Here is a 15,002-nt window from a genome sequence, read left to right as displayed (position 1 = left end):
TTGAAAAAAAAAATTCTTTTCAGTGTTAAAATATCCAAATAACTTTAGAGCTGGAATAGTACCTTGGTGTTGTGTGGTCTGAATCCTTTATTTAAGTGGTAAAATAATAATAATAATAATAAAACTTTTGGTTTACGATTCGTGGATTTGGTGTTCTTAACAATAGGAATTTTACTACCAAAAAAAAAAAAAAAGGCTTAAAATTGAAACGATTTCATTCATGCCACAGTAAACCAACTTTTAAAAAAAGTAAGAGTGATTTTGCAAATACTCATTCCATCTGGGTTACTGTGCCCTAAACATTATGGAATAAAAATATTTAAAGGAAACTTTAGGTAACTGGGAATTGGCAAATCACATAAGACTCCAGAACCGCTAGGTTCTTAACCGCTAGTTAAGAAATGAGTTGATGGCTAGTGGGGGTAGAGTTTTAGCAGAGGAAGAATTTTTTTTTTTTTTAAGTTACAAAATAAACCTTCTTGGCTTTGGAGACAATCTCCCGAATTCAACGAATTTAACTTCCTCGTATTTTTTTAGAACCAATCATTCATTCTATAGGCCAAAAATTCTTCAAAATACTCATTAGCCAAAGATCAGATCTAAAGTGAGATCAAAGGCCCCTTCTAAAATGGGATTTTCTCCAAACCAGCATGGAAGAGTGGAAAGAACACTGCACCAGGAGTCCCTAATCCCAGCTGTGCCCACAAGTGACCAGGAGCACGGCTCTAAGTCAACCACTTCATCTCTCTGAAGGGCTCCATGAGTTCTTCCACCCGAAAGACCAACTTATGGTCAAAAAGGGCAGGCACGGGGCGCCTGGGTGGCTCAGTCGTTAAGTGTCTGCCTTCGGCTCAGGTCATGATCCCAAGGTCCTGGGATCGAGCCCCGCATCGGGCTCCCTGCTCCGCGGGAAGCCTGCTTCTCCCTCTCCCACTCCCCCTGCTTGTGTTCCCTCTCTCGCTGTGTCTCTCTCTGTCAAATAAATAAATAAAATCTTTAAAAAAAAAAAAAGGGCAGGCACAAGGTAAGCCTATAACCTCCTATTTATCCTTAGCAACAGGCATAAATTGGCCCATAGTCTAGTTGATGGAGCTGAAAAAATCTCTCTTTGACTTTCACATAAAGGTAATCTCATCATCCTAGAAGCTTTGAGTTAAATTCTAGAGTCATCTGAGTGCTCTCTCTCTCTTTCTCATTCACTATCAACAGGTATGGTGACAGCCTCCTACTGTGTCCCCCGTATCTGTACCATTCTTCCCATTCCTGGTTCAGACATTCATTCCCCCATGCCAGGTCACCAAGGCTGAGTGTCCCCCGACTGCTCTTCCAGCTACCAGGTCCCCTCCCTCTGTGCTCCCAGGGCATCATCACCATCACAGGATAAACGTGAAAGCCCAGCCACCATGTCATAAACCTTCCCTCTATCAATTAAACAGCTGTGGTTTTATAGTAGAGATCAAAAGGAAAACATTTGCTTTATAGGCAAGTTTCCTCAAACATTCATGCAAATTAATATGTATTTTTAAGCACAGTGATTTTCTATTTACAAAATTATTATAACCAGTTATACTGGCCAAACTGATAATACGTTGGCTGTTACACCAAGAATAGCAGCTCTTTTATATGGGAGGGCTGTATATATAAAACTGATACGTATGCAGGCAACTCAGGAAACTTAACACCTGCAGCCTGAAAAATGCAATTGTCTGCGTGGGCAGGAGTATGCAGATACAACGAGATACAAACGTGAAAGAGAAAGGGCAAGGTAGCCATCCAGAAAAGAGAGAGATGATTTACTTTGTTTCTATTGCCTAGGCCCCAGTCAAGCTTAAAATTCACAGAATGGGTGCTCTGTCCAGGAAGGAGGGCTTCATACATGTCTACCTGCATTCATTAACTCAAAGCAGTTGAAAGATGTTAACAATAATCCTTATTATGCTTCCAAAATAAGGACAAAGTTGCCAATGTTGCTAAAACGTACCGTTTCTAGGATGTCTTTTTTGCCTACAGTACAAAACTATCAGTAGTAGAGACTATGGGTGTATAGTTCACAAAAAGTGACAATTAGCCCATGGGCCCAATGCCATGATATTGTCATTCAGACACCCGCCTCCACCTTCCCAACCCCCACTGTCCACCTTAAAAACTCTCCGTCAAAAAAGGCAACTGGTCTACTGTTCCCCTAAAGCAGGGGGCGCAGTACCACCTCCACATGGAGGCCCACATCACACCCCTTGGCTGTAGACCGACTCACTCTTCACACTAGTGGTGACCTTCAGACCCTTCCTTTTCCTGGAACACCCCCCGCCCGCCACTCACTCAAGCCTTGGAGAGCTCTCCTTTCCTCCAAATGCCTACAGACCTTATTCATCATACCTCCATCTCAAAACTGACACAACCTTAGCATCTTCCTTCGATTCGTAATCCCCCCCGACCCTTCTCTCTGGCCAGATGATAAAAGTCCATCTGAGGAAGAGACTGTGTCTCAAAGGCTTTGTATCCGCTCCCCCCTCCCAGGACACAGGCAATTCTGAATATAGTCATGCTGATATAACTGATGCTTCGGTTCGATAACAGCCACAAAGGAGAAAGGAAAACTTTCCTTCTAACTGCTGACACATCAAGAAGCAGCAAATATTATAGCTGTTCAAACCAGTTGGCACGCAGAACTCAAGCGGCAGATGTGTTTCTTTGCTCTCTCTGACATGTTCCAACATTACAGAACGCGACTACTGAGAGAGCAAATCGGATACTTCCTACAGGGAAGTAGAGTTTACGAGAGTGTCATCACATAAAATCTCCGTTCCTCCAACACTAACCCACTGAAGAAAACAGAGGCGTTTTATCTTCCCCCTTCTAGTAAGGCACACATAAACACACATTTGGCAACCTGGTCAAAGTACCAATTCCTCCCTAAAGGTCTCCCTCAATGTACATGGGAGAACCACGAACATCTACTGTTTACCTACTAGTGCTCCTGTTAACGGTAGCACAAGGCGGTTCTTCAAGGCAACCTGTAACTATGAGCACCATCCGATGTATTTGTTTATATGGTTTAAAATCAAACATCATAAGATATTTGCCTTAGAGCAAACTCCTATCAAGAGTCATTCTCTCTCTTTTTTTAAGTTTTAATTTTAATCACCCAGTGTTCATCAAGACAAGTGCACTCCTTCATCCCCATCACCTGTGTCCCTCATCCCCCCACCTCCCCTCTGGTGACCATCAGTGTGTTCTAAGAGTCATTCTCTCTCTCTCTCTCTCACTCACTCTCTCTCTCTCTCTCTCTCACACACACACACAGTTACTAGTATCCTTTGATTAGTGCTAATACGTTTCTGCTTTTATGAGGTAGGAATAAACACTACCATTGTTCTCAAAAAGCTACATCATAAACGAGCTGCCCTACTATGTAATTATATTTATTATAATTGCCATTACAAAGACACAACTTCTTATATATGCGAAGTCGAAACAGATGAATTAGTCACCATTCTCTAGCTTGCGGGTAACAGAAGTGACACTTGAGGCATCCCCAGTAAAAGCAAGGTGGGCACGTGATGGACTGAGCACTGGGAATTACGTAGGACTCATGAATCACCGACCTCTACCCCTGAAACCAATAATACATTATATGTTAAGTAACTGAATTTAAACTTGAAAATATATAAATTTTTAAAAATTAAAAAATAGATAAATAAGAGCAAGGTGGAATGTGTTGACTCTACGTAACCCAGCAACAGGAAAAGCCATACGGGCAGCTGGGTTTTAGGACCAACTCAACATGAACCCCACCAGGACCAGATGGCACCTCTGCTTCTATAGATTGGTTCCATTCTCCCTTCCTGAAATCTGTCCTCTTCCACTTAACTCCCAGCTCTGCCACCGAGAGGGACTATTCCACAGTTGTAATTGTACAGAGTCTCAGGGAAAACTCACCCTGGTCCCACGCGGGGCCATGCGCCCACCCAGTGGTCAAGGTCTCCTGTTTGGCCAGTCTACACTAGAACTACCTAGTTGGACTGGTGGGAAGCGCAGCAAGGTCTCCAGAAGGTGAGTTTACCTCCCCAAAGTAGAAAGGAAGGCTCATTTGCCCGAAAAACACTACTGCCTGTCAAGAAATTCCATTTTATGTCCGAGCAAAAGGTTATCTAAACAGCCCTCAGCCTGGTAATAAATTACATTCTAAAAGTTCACTTCTAAAGTCTGAAGTCAATGAACTCTCATGCAGCACTTGAAACGCATCTCACGAGAGACAAAACATAGACACTGGCTTCTCTGGCCAGCCTTTCAAAGCCTATTTAACTTATGATTGGTCTCATGTATAATGTTAATAGTTTTTCTAACACTCTACTCAAACCTCATTCTTAACATTGCTCCTATAGGAAAATGTACTGGAAATTCCACCTAAAACGAGCAAAAGACATGCTCAATTTAATTCGTTTACTGAGGACCTAGTCACAACAGTGCCTTCTGCTGCACACACGTTAGTTCCCGTTTAATGCGTACACAACACAGCAAGGTGGGTGTTAACAGCTGTACCGAGCCCACTGTTAACTGGGAGTCAAGAAGGTTCTGAGCCCAAGGTCAACTGAGCCCAAGGTCAACTGCTAAGACGGGTAGAGCCAGCTTGAAAGCCGTGTACGTTTGATCCCGAAATGGGGCTATTATGTCTGGTCCCCAAAGCTACCAGGCAGGCATGGGCTTACAGCTGAGGGGACAGGGCTGGTGTTTCAGACTCTGTGTAAGTAAACACTGAGATTTTCCTGCAAAAAAGGGAAGGGATTACTGGCCAGTCACTGTCAATAACCAGACATTAACTTTCTATAGCCTTCCTTTTTTTTTTTTTTAAGATTTTATTTATTTATTTGAGACAGAAAGAGCATGAGCAGGGGGAGGGGCAGAGGGAGAAGCAGACTCCCCGCTGAGCAGGGAGCCCGACGCGGGACTCGATCCCAGGACCCCGGGATCACGACCTGAGCTGAAGGCAGACGTTTAACCGACTGCGCCACCCAGGTGCCCCTCTATATCCTTCCTAACAGAGGACACTTCTCTGTGGTAGAACAAGAGAAAATATTTCTCTGTCTGAGCCCTAAACTGTACCGATGCCTATATTTATCGGAAGAACCTCTGAAAATCAAAGGTCAATAAATAGTGTCTTCAAAATAAAATTATTGTGCCCTGTTGAAAAAAGAGGGCATTATTTATTAAAATGCCCATCTAAGGTGTTTTAAAAGAAAATTAAAGTTGGAAAAATAACTGCTGTGACTCACTTCTGCCAATATAAACACAATGGATGCATTTAACAGTGTTTTACACTCAAAAAAAAAAAAAACCTTTTTGGTTATATAGTATTTAATACATACAAGAGAATATATTTAATGTATCTGTCAGGAAAAATAATATTAAAATCAACAATCATGAACCCGCCACCCAACCGTAAGAGCAGACCTTACCGATACACCAGGGCAGTTCCCTGAGTGTTCCTTCCTGTCTGACTGGGGCTGTACCCCTTTCTTTCTGTGCTTGTTGGACAGAAAAGGGTGAAAGCCCTTGGTCCAAAATGGGACTTGAATAATAAATGAGCCATGTGCCTTTTGAAATCAAAGTGGAGAGGTGGTCAAAAGTAGCAAGACAGAAAATCGCTGAATGACTGAGTAGCTAAGTCGTGCACTGTCTTAGCCCAGAAACTACTAGTCAGACTAGTCAACTCTCCGAGCTTTTGGTTCCACGCCATGGTCCAAAGCCAGGACGAGTCACTAGGAAACATGAAATCAAGTCAGAGCCCCTGAACACCTGTCAGCTTATTAGACACAGGATCTGAAATATGACAGGTCAACTCCAAATTATTCCAAATTGGGGTACGGTATATTATTGAGCCCACACAGAGCCTTCTCGCATCAGACACCATAAAGGGAAAACGCAAAGGAGCACTCTGACAACAATGACCTCCACTTCATACATCACGGAAAAAAAGAACAAATAACTTGGGGGGGTGAGATCAATGAAAACAGTCAAGAATTTACGAAGAGTTTAATTTTGTTGTAATAACACGTTAGGCAATTTATTCTGTGAGGGAAGAATTTTAGATACGTCACCTGTGAAGTTGAACAGTTTACGACACACGTCAAAAGAAAAGACATATACACTAATCTAGTGGATGAGTAGGTACAAATTGTTTCACTACGAGATGGGAATAAGAAAATCTAACATTCAGCACAAACTAGACAGTGTGGTTAACACGGGCTGAGGAGACGGGGAGATGAGCTTGAGGGACGCAGGGCAATGCCACTCCAAGGGCATCATAAGGACGGCACACAACAGAGGGGGCTCACCTCCCGGAGCACAGCCCGCCCGTGACCATGTGACACTGGTCTGTGTGTTCCAACCGTGTGCCCCGTTCCATAGCTGCTGGATACACGGCACCCAGGCACGCCAAGCTCGAAGAGTCCTGAGCCTGGGCCCAGGGCTTGGATTATTTGAAACCTCTAAACGTCCAGACCTTGACCTGGGACATGTTCTACGAGTGTTTGAAGAAACAAAACGAAGTGGGACACGTGGGTGGCTCAGCTGGTTAAGTATCTGCCTTGGGCTCAGGTCATGATCCCGGGGTGCTGCGGTATCGAAGAGAACCAACATTTTGGAGGCCAACAACAGAGAAAGGACTTATTATTCCTGGTTCCTGTTTGGTTCCTTGGAGGTGAGCTGTGGCTGGTTTGCATGTATTCTTCACGGGGACCAGAGAAGGAGCACTCCTGACTGGGACATGCGGTCTCATGGCAGGGACAAGAGAGACAAGGCCGACAGAGGCCTGATGTAAAGCTTCTGCTGGGAAATGGCATGTGTCATCGCCATTCACATTGTTTTGGCCAAAGTAAGTCCTATGGCCAAGAAAGCCGCTGGGGCCAACCCTCACTGGGGTGGGAAAGTGTAATTCTCCCACAGAGATGGAGGGTGGGTACGAAGGAACAGGTGTTTTGACAACAGTGTGATCTACCACAAAGGGGAGAGAAAACGGCTGAGGAAGTGTTTTCTTCCCTGCGGTGATGATGAAAGAAGCCATCCCAGGACAGAAAGCAGTTCCTCCGCGTCACCTTCCAGGTCTTACGATGGCCTCATGACCCTCCCAGCGAAGTCCCCAGACTTGTCCAAGGCCCTAGCAGCCCCTGAACTCCAACTCCAAGTCTGGTGTCGCCTCCCCAAAGCCAGCCTGGGAGGCCTCTGTTTCACCTGCAAAATGGAGATAATCCTGCACTCTTCCTGAGGAAGTTTTTGAGAAATTAGGTAAAACAATGCATTTAAAACATACGAGCACATCAAAGCCCCCTTAGGAAACAGAAGACAGTATTATTATTAAATTATGATACTTGTCTCCTAATCCATATCTTTCCCAAACTGTCTTTACATTTTATTCACAGTTTGTTTATAAGTGCATAAAATATATAAATTAATGATGTTTCCTTTACTTTTCAAAACCACAGTCTCCTTTAATCTTACAGTCTTTTCTATACATACGTACTCTCTTCCTGACTTCCATTAATTATTCACTCCCCAATTTGTTGGTTTCTTAAGGCTCTCAAGAAGTTCTGGAAAGCAGAACTATTAATTATCTATTATCTATAACTAATATCTAATTATCTATTATCTATAACAATTAATTACTTCTTCCCCAGACAAGGGAACTTAAGGAAAACTGAAGATACTCAGAAACTTCATTTGAACTAGGCTACAGATTCCAGTCTGCCTCCCAACTGATAATGAATAAAGGGCTTGGCATGGGAGAGCCCCATCTTCCACCTACAGCCCCAATTAGTGCTACTTCTCTTTTCTTAGCATTCTGCTCAACTACAATTCACCCTTTCCCCAGACTGACATCTTCCTTTCCCACCTCTGCCTCTTTGCTCACACTCTTTCTTCTACCTAGAATGTGCCCTCAGCACTGCCCCAACTCTGCTCAAAGATCCTGCCCATAGAACTGGGGGGGTGCACCACAATGCATGCACAAAGATGTTCACCATAGTGTGCTTTCTGGAAGGAGAAGTTGAGAACAACCAAAATGCCCACTCTGGGGACCTGGTTCAATACATTACAGACCACGGAACACGTGAAATGCTATGTAACAGTAACAAATGGGATGTCACTGTGTATTCATTAACGTGGCATGGTTTCAGTATACTGTCAATCAAATTAGGTGTCAAAACAATATTTATAACAAATAATCCATTTTAGGAAGAAAAAAAGTACATATCTCATCCAGGGTTAGAAGAATATGGCAGAATACAAACAAACAAAAAAAAACCCAAACAAGGTTAATAATGGTATCTCTAGGTAGTGATAATATTGATGAATTTACATTTTTAAAGTTCTTTCCAGTTAGCATGGATGACTTTTATAATTTTTAAAATAGGTATTTTAATAAAAGGCATTAATCATTAAATACCCACTACAAACATCATCTGCTCCTGAAAGTCTCTTTGACCTCACCACTCCTGCCACACAGGTAATTTCTCTCTCCTGGTGGTTTCCAGAATATTTACTACATCTCTTATGACATCAACCACATCTGTTTTGAAATCACGGCTTTCTATGTTCGGGCCTGATCAGTTCCTGATGTGGAATGAGCCTGTCTTATTTGTACTAGAATTTACCCTCGTAACCCACGACTCATACTCCTGAGTTGCTGATGGCACACCATCCATGGCTCTAACATTTGCACGTCTGAGGACCAGATACCTGACAGCTCTCTGACCAAACACTTGTCTATACTGGGGATGTCCAGAAATAGCAGCAGGTGCCTCCTGGGGAGAGAAATCATAAATCAGAATATTTTATGTGTGGTGAGGTTGTTCTGTTGCTTATTTCTCCCAAGTCTGCTTTCACTGTGACCAAAGACACCCTTATTCATCTTGATTGAGACACGGGTCAATATTTCTTAATCCAGAGGTAAGTGTCTCAGATTTCCATCCATCCGCTTCAGCGTGAAAGGGACAAGAATTGCTTTTGCAATAATCCAAGTCCGTCCTTGACTCCGTAGGAACTATAAATATCTATTGTTTTAGGAGGAAATAAGGGAAATAAATGCCTTAAGATTATGTAAGTCTGCTTCAGGGAATCGACACCAACGAACGTTTTGAAATATCCAAGGCATTTTTTTTTTTTTAGGTTCAATAAAGAATGTGTTTTGAGAGCGAGGTGGGTGAGATTTAAAATAAAAACAACCACCACAATCTTAGCTGTTACTTAGCAATTTCAGGCTCCAATTGTTCCCTTGGAAAGGGCAAGCCAGCATGCAGAGGAAACACTGGGCCATCTGACCCAGCGTCCGTTCTGCCCTCCATTTCACTCCCCAGGATTTTCATCAAGCCAGCGTGAACTTGAAACCACCCAGGTATTGTCCTGTTTTGTTTCTCTCTCTCTCTCTGGAGACAAGTCACGTTCATTAAAACTTAATTTCCGAACAAAAGCAAAGCTACATGCCACAGTGGGTGGTCCCCGGAGTGTCCCCACCCAAGGACGCAGGTTCAGGGAGCACAGTGAAACGACAGCAGAAACTCGGAAGGGCGTGAGGCCAGGGGGACCGCGGCAGCCACCGAGCCAGGTTAACACGCCTAAGAAAAGAGGCTGATGCTCCAAACTGGCTGCAGGGCCTCTCCTCAGTTCCAGAAGCCAGGTGAGCATGGCCACGTGAGCTACGGTGCACAGACTCAAAAGCAGACCTTGCTTTGACCAACGCAACCAAACTCGCACCCCCAGGGCCAAGACAGATAATGGAAGAACTGTGGCTTAGAGATGCCTTCGCCACAGGGAACCTACAGCCAGCGCTGTCCTACCAGCCCCCGGGGCAGACCGTCAGACTCTCGGGGCTTCCGGCAAGCCCGTTCCACAGAGCCATTGTTGAAAGTGACATCACAGAAACATACGACTGACATAAATCAGACTAAAAACAAAGGTAATAAATGCGCAAACTCACCACTTCCTATTTTATTATGGTTTAGGCTCTTGGTGATCCTTGCACTACCGTCTGTGATGGGGGGGCGGGGGCTGGTATTAAAGGGTGTGCCTGCCCAGCACTTCTCAGCTCAGCTTGCACTCAACTTGCTGGTGGTGGGAAATCAGCCACGCAGGGAGTGTTTACACCACAGAAACCAGTAAGCACTATAACCCAGTCCTCCCTCCGTCTTCCCTCCAGTTCTCCTTCCATCCCCCCTTTCGTCCCTCCTCCCCCCCCCCCCCCTCCTCCCTCCCGTTTCCCCTCCCATCCCTCTCCATCCTCCCTCTGGTCCTCCCTCCTGTCCCCCCTTCCCAGCCAGCCAACTCTTTAACATTTGTCTGCACATCAATGCCCACAATATTGACCCCCCATGGCCTGACAGAAGCTAAGGAGGTGGAGCTGGTCAGTCTGAGTCAAATTATGGGCTTGTAAACTGTACATCATGATATAAATAAAAGGAATGAAAGCAACTACAGGTGACCCGCAAGCCACACTGGGTTGGGGGCACCCACCTCCCACGCAGTCAAAAATCTGCATGTAACTTTGGACTCTGCAGAAACTTAACTACTAATCGCCTACTGTTGACTGAAGCCTTACTGATGACATCAAGAGTCGATGAACACAGATATCGTATGCTCTACGTATGATATACTGTATTTTTACAACAAGGTAAGCTGGAGAAAATGTTACAGAGGAAATCCCAAGGAAGAGAAAATACATTTAAAGTACCGTAAAATATAAAAATCCATGTACAAGTGGACCTGGGTGTTCAAACCCAGGCTGCTGAAGGGTCAGCTGTACTTTTATGGTGGACCCATAAGGCACCAGTCAGAGCATAGAGTACTACCCACAGTCTTTCCTCTCATGAGAAGGATGATCGAGTCCACTACACAGAGGTTGAGAGGCTGAGTAACTACTATAAGAGCACGAAGGCCTACAGCAAATAAATAAATAAATAAATAAATAGAAAAAATAGGGGCGCCTGGGTGGCTCAGTTGTTAGGCGTCTGCCTTCGGCTCAGGTCGTGATCCCAGGGTCCTGGGATCGAGCCCCGCATTAGGCTCCCTGCTCAGAGGGAAGCCTGCTTCCCCCTTTCCCACTCCCCCTGCTTCTGTTCCTGCTTGTGTTCTCTCTCTCTCTGTCAAATAAATAAATAAAATCTTTAAAAAAAAAAAATAGAAAAAAATAAATAAAAGCACAAAGGCAAGTGTCAGGTTGGGGAATGTTTGACTCAGAAATATACAATCTTTTCACTCAGCAACCCCACGTCCTAACACTGTAAACATCATAATGAAACCAGAAGCAACCACATTTAACTGTCAGATCATCAGCAACCAGTAGTGGCCTCTGAAGTGTAAAAAATGAGGTAGATACTCAAAGAGGGATGGGGGAGGGAGCAGACAAAAAGCTCAATTTTATTCATATTCACCAAGTTTATTCACATGGACTTTCCAAAACGTGTGCACCCAAGGTCGGTAAGCCATGGTGCTCACTGAACCAATGGGAACAAGAACATCTGTATTTGAGAAGGGCTATTCCAAAGTTAAAATAAAAGGAATCCTCCTTTAATCCATTAAATACTTACGCTCTGTCTGCCCAAATGCTACACCCAACTAAAAAGGACACACCTACTGAGATAATTGCGCAAATGCTAGCATCGATTTTTTGAAGTGTTGGAATATTTATTTTTTAAACATTTTCTCCCTCAGACTTTTAAGCTGTTTGACTGAGCTACTCTTTTACCATGGTTTCTTAGAGAATGTTCACTGGTAATTGAAAGAGTTCCAAAGGGCTAACAAAATCTCACTTACTGATTATTTAAAACAATTCTTGTCATCTTGGCTTCCTAGAAGTTACCAGCTTCTCCCATTGCTCCAGCACATTTCCATCACCTGCCACGAGGAGAAGGGGTCTGATTAGTCACGGGGCTCAGACAGACCATTTCTGTATTTCTACATTCGTCTTTTCCTTTCTTCAAACCAAAACAGAGAGAAAAATAGTCATCCCTTCCTTTCCCTTCAAAATCAAAAAGGAAGGACAGAGTAACAACAGAGAGCACCCTAAGAGAGAAAAAGATTTCAAGAGCAGTATTTCAACAGCTGGGATTTGGGGTGGAGAGCCCTCCTTCCCCCCCCACAACCCCCCGCCGCAATGCCCTGCCTTATGTTTTTGGGAAGAGATTTTAGTCTGTTTCCTGAGAGGAGGCAGTATCAAACTAAGCCAGTTTTCTCTCTCCCTGCCCCAGCCCCTCCTTAAACTCTTCTGGAAGGTGAGTGACAGATTTGCCTGGCAGTGTGCGAGGAAGCACTGACTAAGGGCTCAGCCATGCCGAGCGCTGAGCGGGGCAGCCTGGGGCTCCCTGCAGCTCTCCACAAGGCCAGCTGATACCGGAGGTCTAGGAGGCTGCAGGACTCAAACACATTTTAGTTTCAGAGATGCTTGTGAGGTCTCCAGTCCTGCTTTACCAGTAATTAAGTGACCATCCATGTTGGTTCCCATTTGATCCTTGCTCTTTTTCCCACGTTGTTTAAAACTTACAGAACGGGAAAGATCAATCATTAGGGAACCCAAACCACCAACACCAACAGAAGGACACCACACAGACAAAACTTGGTTCAAAGTCCTACCACTCACTAGCCACGCAACCTTGGCGAAGTCCATTCATCTCTTCCCAGCCTCAATTTCTACTTTTCTGAAAGAGGACTGGATGCTCCCCACTATACTCTGTGGTTCAGAGGATTAAATAAGCTGAAAGATAAAATCTGCCGAGTCAAGCATGCTTTGATCCAACAAGGGTATTATCCCAGATCCAGGGACACCCATGCTCAATGATCAGACTTGCTAACTTATCCATATGTCCAGCTTGAATACTGGAGATTCATATAATTCATGGAGTAATGTTATATGCCCAGCAAAGGGCCTTCCTTGTTCCAAGAGTAAGGCATTCTGAACCATGCTTTACTTGTGTTTTTTAATTTCATAACATTTTAGGGTCCACAACCTAGGGACAAGAAGTTCTGCTTTCCTTCCCTTCACAGAAGAACCCCAAATGAAAACACCCCACTTCCACCAGGTACAATGCAACTATTGCTCATTTTATGGGAAGAATATATGGCTCCAAGTGGATCAGAATGACAAGATAGGCACCTGTTACTCTTCCTCACCCGAAGCCTCAGTGTTGTCATTCCGAGAGAGGAGATACATATTAATTATAAAAAGAGACACTGTCACCTCAGTTATAGAATAGACAGAAGCCTCAAGTTCTCCAAACCTGTAGGGTGCGTGTGTGCGTGTGTGTGGGGTGGGGGTGAGAGTCAGGGGGCCACAGAGAAAGGAGAGAATGGAACAAATGCACATAAATCCAGAAAGCCTCCTACTAACAGGGAAAGAGCTTACCAACATCAGTAAGAGTTAGCAGGGAAGGACTCAAAGTCAGGGACTTAGAGATCATACCCAACACCAAGAGGAAGGAGCCCCGTGCTCACCAGCTAGCAAGAGCCTTCTAGGCTGGTCATTCGACGCGGAAGACTTTCAAAAAACCACGAACAGTGGAGAAGGTTTGACTCGGGTTGGACAGACAGGCTTGAACTACACCTCTGCTGTGTACCCGCGGAGTGGTGTTTATCCGTTACTGAATCCTTCCAAAACTCAGTTTCCAGGCCTGGAAGAGAAGGACAATGACACATAGTGTGGAGAGAAGTTACGTAGATTAGAGAGAACACACATACAGTGCCCACCCTAGAACATGTCCGCAAGACGTAACGGCAATTGCCAGGTCTACTAATGCAAGTATGGGAGTCTATTAAATTCATGGCCACAATTGCAATTCTGGTCTACAGTCCACTGAATTCAGACTCTTTCCCTACGTGAACATTGGGAAGAGGTCAAATCAGACTTCTGACAAGAACATCAAACTTTCCCAAGTTGTTCTGAGCAGAGTGTCCAATAAAAACACCCGTGCTGGCGGATGGCCTTTACTAATGTGCACGCAGAAACCTCTAGCTGTGCACTTGTGACCATTCTGGACAGCAGCTCTGTTTCCTTTTTTGATGATTAATTCTTGAAAGAGGGAATGAATCATTTCCATCAGGGCCAATTCTTCTGGTGTGCAAAGCCAAGTACTCGGCGGGCATCTGTGGGGAAGAGTAGCCACACTGAAAATAGCAGGCGGCCTATCACCACAGCTAGATTCGCATCACAGCCTCATCAAGAGCATGGATTTGTCAGTGAGGCTTTCAAGAAAAAAAAAAGACCCACAAGAGAGGCAACAGCAACTCTTATTTTTTTTTTTATAGATTTCATTTATTCATTTGAGAGAGAGAGAGAGCATGAGCAGGGGAAGAGGCAGAGGGAGAGGGAGAAGCAGACTCCCCACTGGGCAGGGAGCCCTATGCGGAGCTCGATTCCAGGACCCTGGGATCATGACCTGAGCTGAAGGCAGACGCTTAACCAGCTGAGCCACCCAGGTGCCCCAGCAATAGCAACTTTTAAACAGAACTTTCTATCTGAATAAAAGTGTTCCTTGACCCCTCCTACATCATCCTCTTTGGGACTCACTCCGATGATGCTGACTGCTCGGAATAGGCTGACCACTCTTCTTTTGCCTTCAAAACCAGCATACGATGCCCATGAGAAAAATCTGTCTCATTACGGCTTAGTCCTGATCTTTTTTTTTTTAAAGATTTTACTTATTTATTATTTGAGACAGAGCAAGAGACAGAGAGAGAGTGAGAAACAGCATGAGAGGGGAGAGGGGGAAGCAGGCTCCCCACTGAGCCAGTAGCCCGATGTGGGACTCGATCCCAGAACTCTGGGATCATGACCTGAGCCGAAGGCAGTCGCCTAACCAACTGAGCCACCCAAGAGCCCCAGTCCTGATCTTTTTAACAAGACCCAAGTTCTTTGCTTTAGTGGAAAATATTTTAATAGGTTCGCAGAATCAAGTTCCTCCTCAAAGTTGGTAATTTGCTACCACTATGGCTATTCAAAAGAATAAGCGACTTCAACAAGT

At 44.4% G+C, this 15,002-nt stretch overlaps 1 protein-coding gene across 16 annotated transcripts in view; it reads right to left on the bottom strand.

Moving 5' to 3' along the window:
- SGMS1 (sphingomyelin synthase 1) overlaps positions 1-15,002 on the bottom strand; it is a 271,961-nt gene that overhangs the window by 97,336 nt on the left and 159,623 nt on the right. For 14 of the 16 annotated variants that reach the window (XM_032430253.1, XM_032430252.1, XM_032430257.1 and 11 more), the window contains 3 exons: positions 13,477-13,652; positions 12,626-12,739; positions 11,803-11,883 (listed from right to left, as the gene is read on the bottom strand). The gene's annotated coding sequence lies outside the window, so the exon portion shown is untranslated. The remainder of the gene's footprint in view (positions 1-11,802; positions 11,884-12,625; positions 12,740-13,476; positions 13,653-15,002) is intronic. The other 2 variants (XM_032430256.1, XM_032430251.1) reach the window with 2 other exon arrangements.

This window comes from Phoca vitulina, unplaced genomic scaffold (genome assembly GCF_004348235.1).
Source record: "Phoca vitulina isolate PV1807 unplaced genomic scaffold, GSC_HSeal_1.0 scaffold43, whole genome shotgun sequence".
Classification (NCBI taxonomy): Eukaryota; Metazoa; Chordata; class Mammalia; order Carnivora; family Phocidae; genus Phoca; species Phoca vitulina.
Note: the sequence above shows the minus strand (reverse complement) of the source record. Positions and strands in the feature narration are given on the sequence as shown.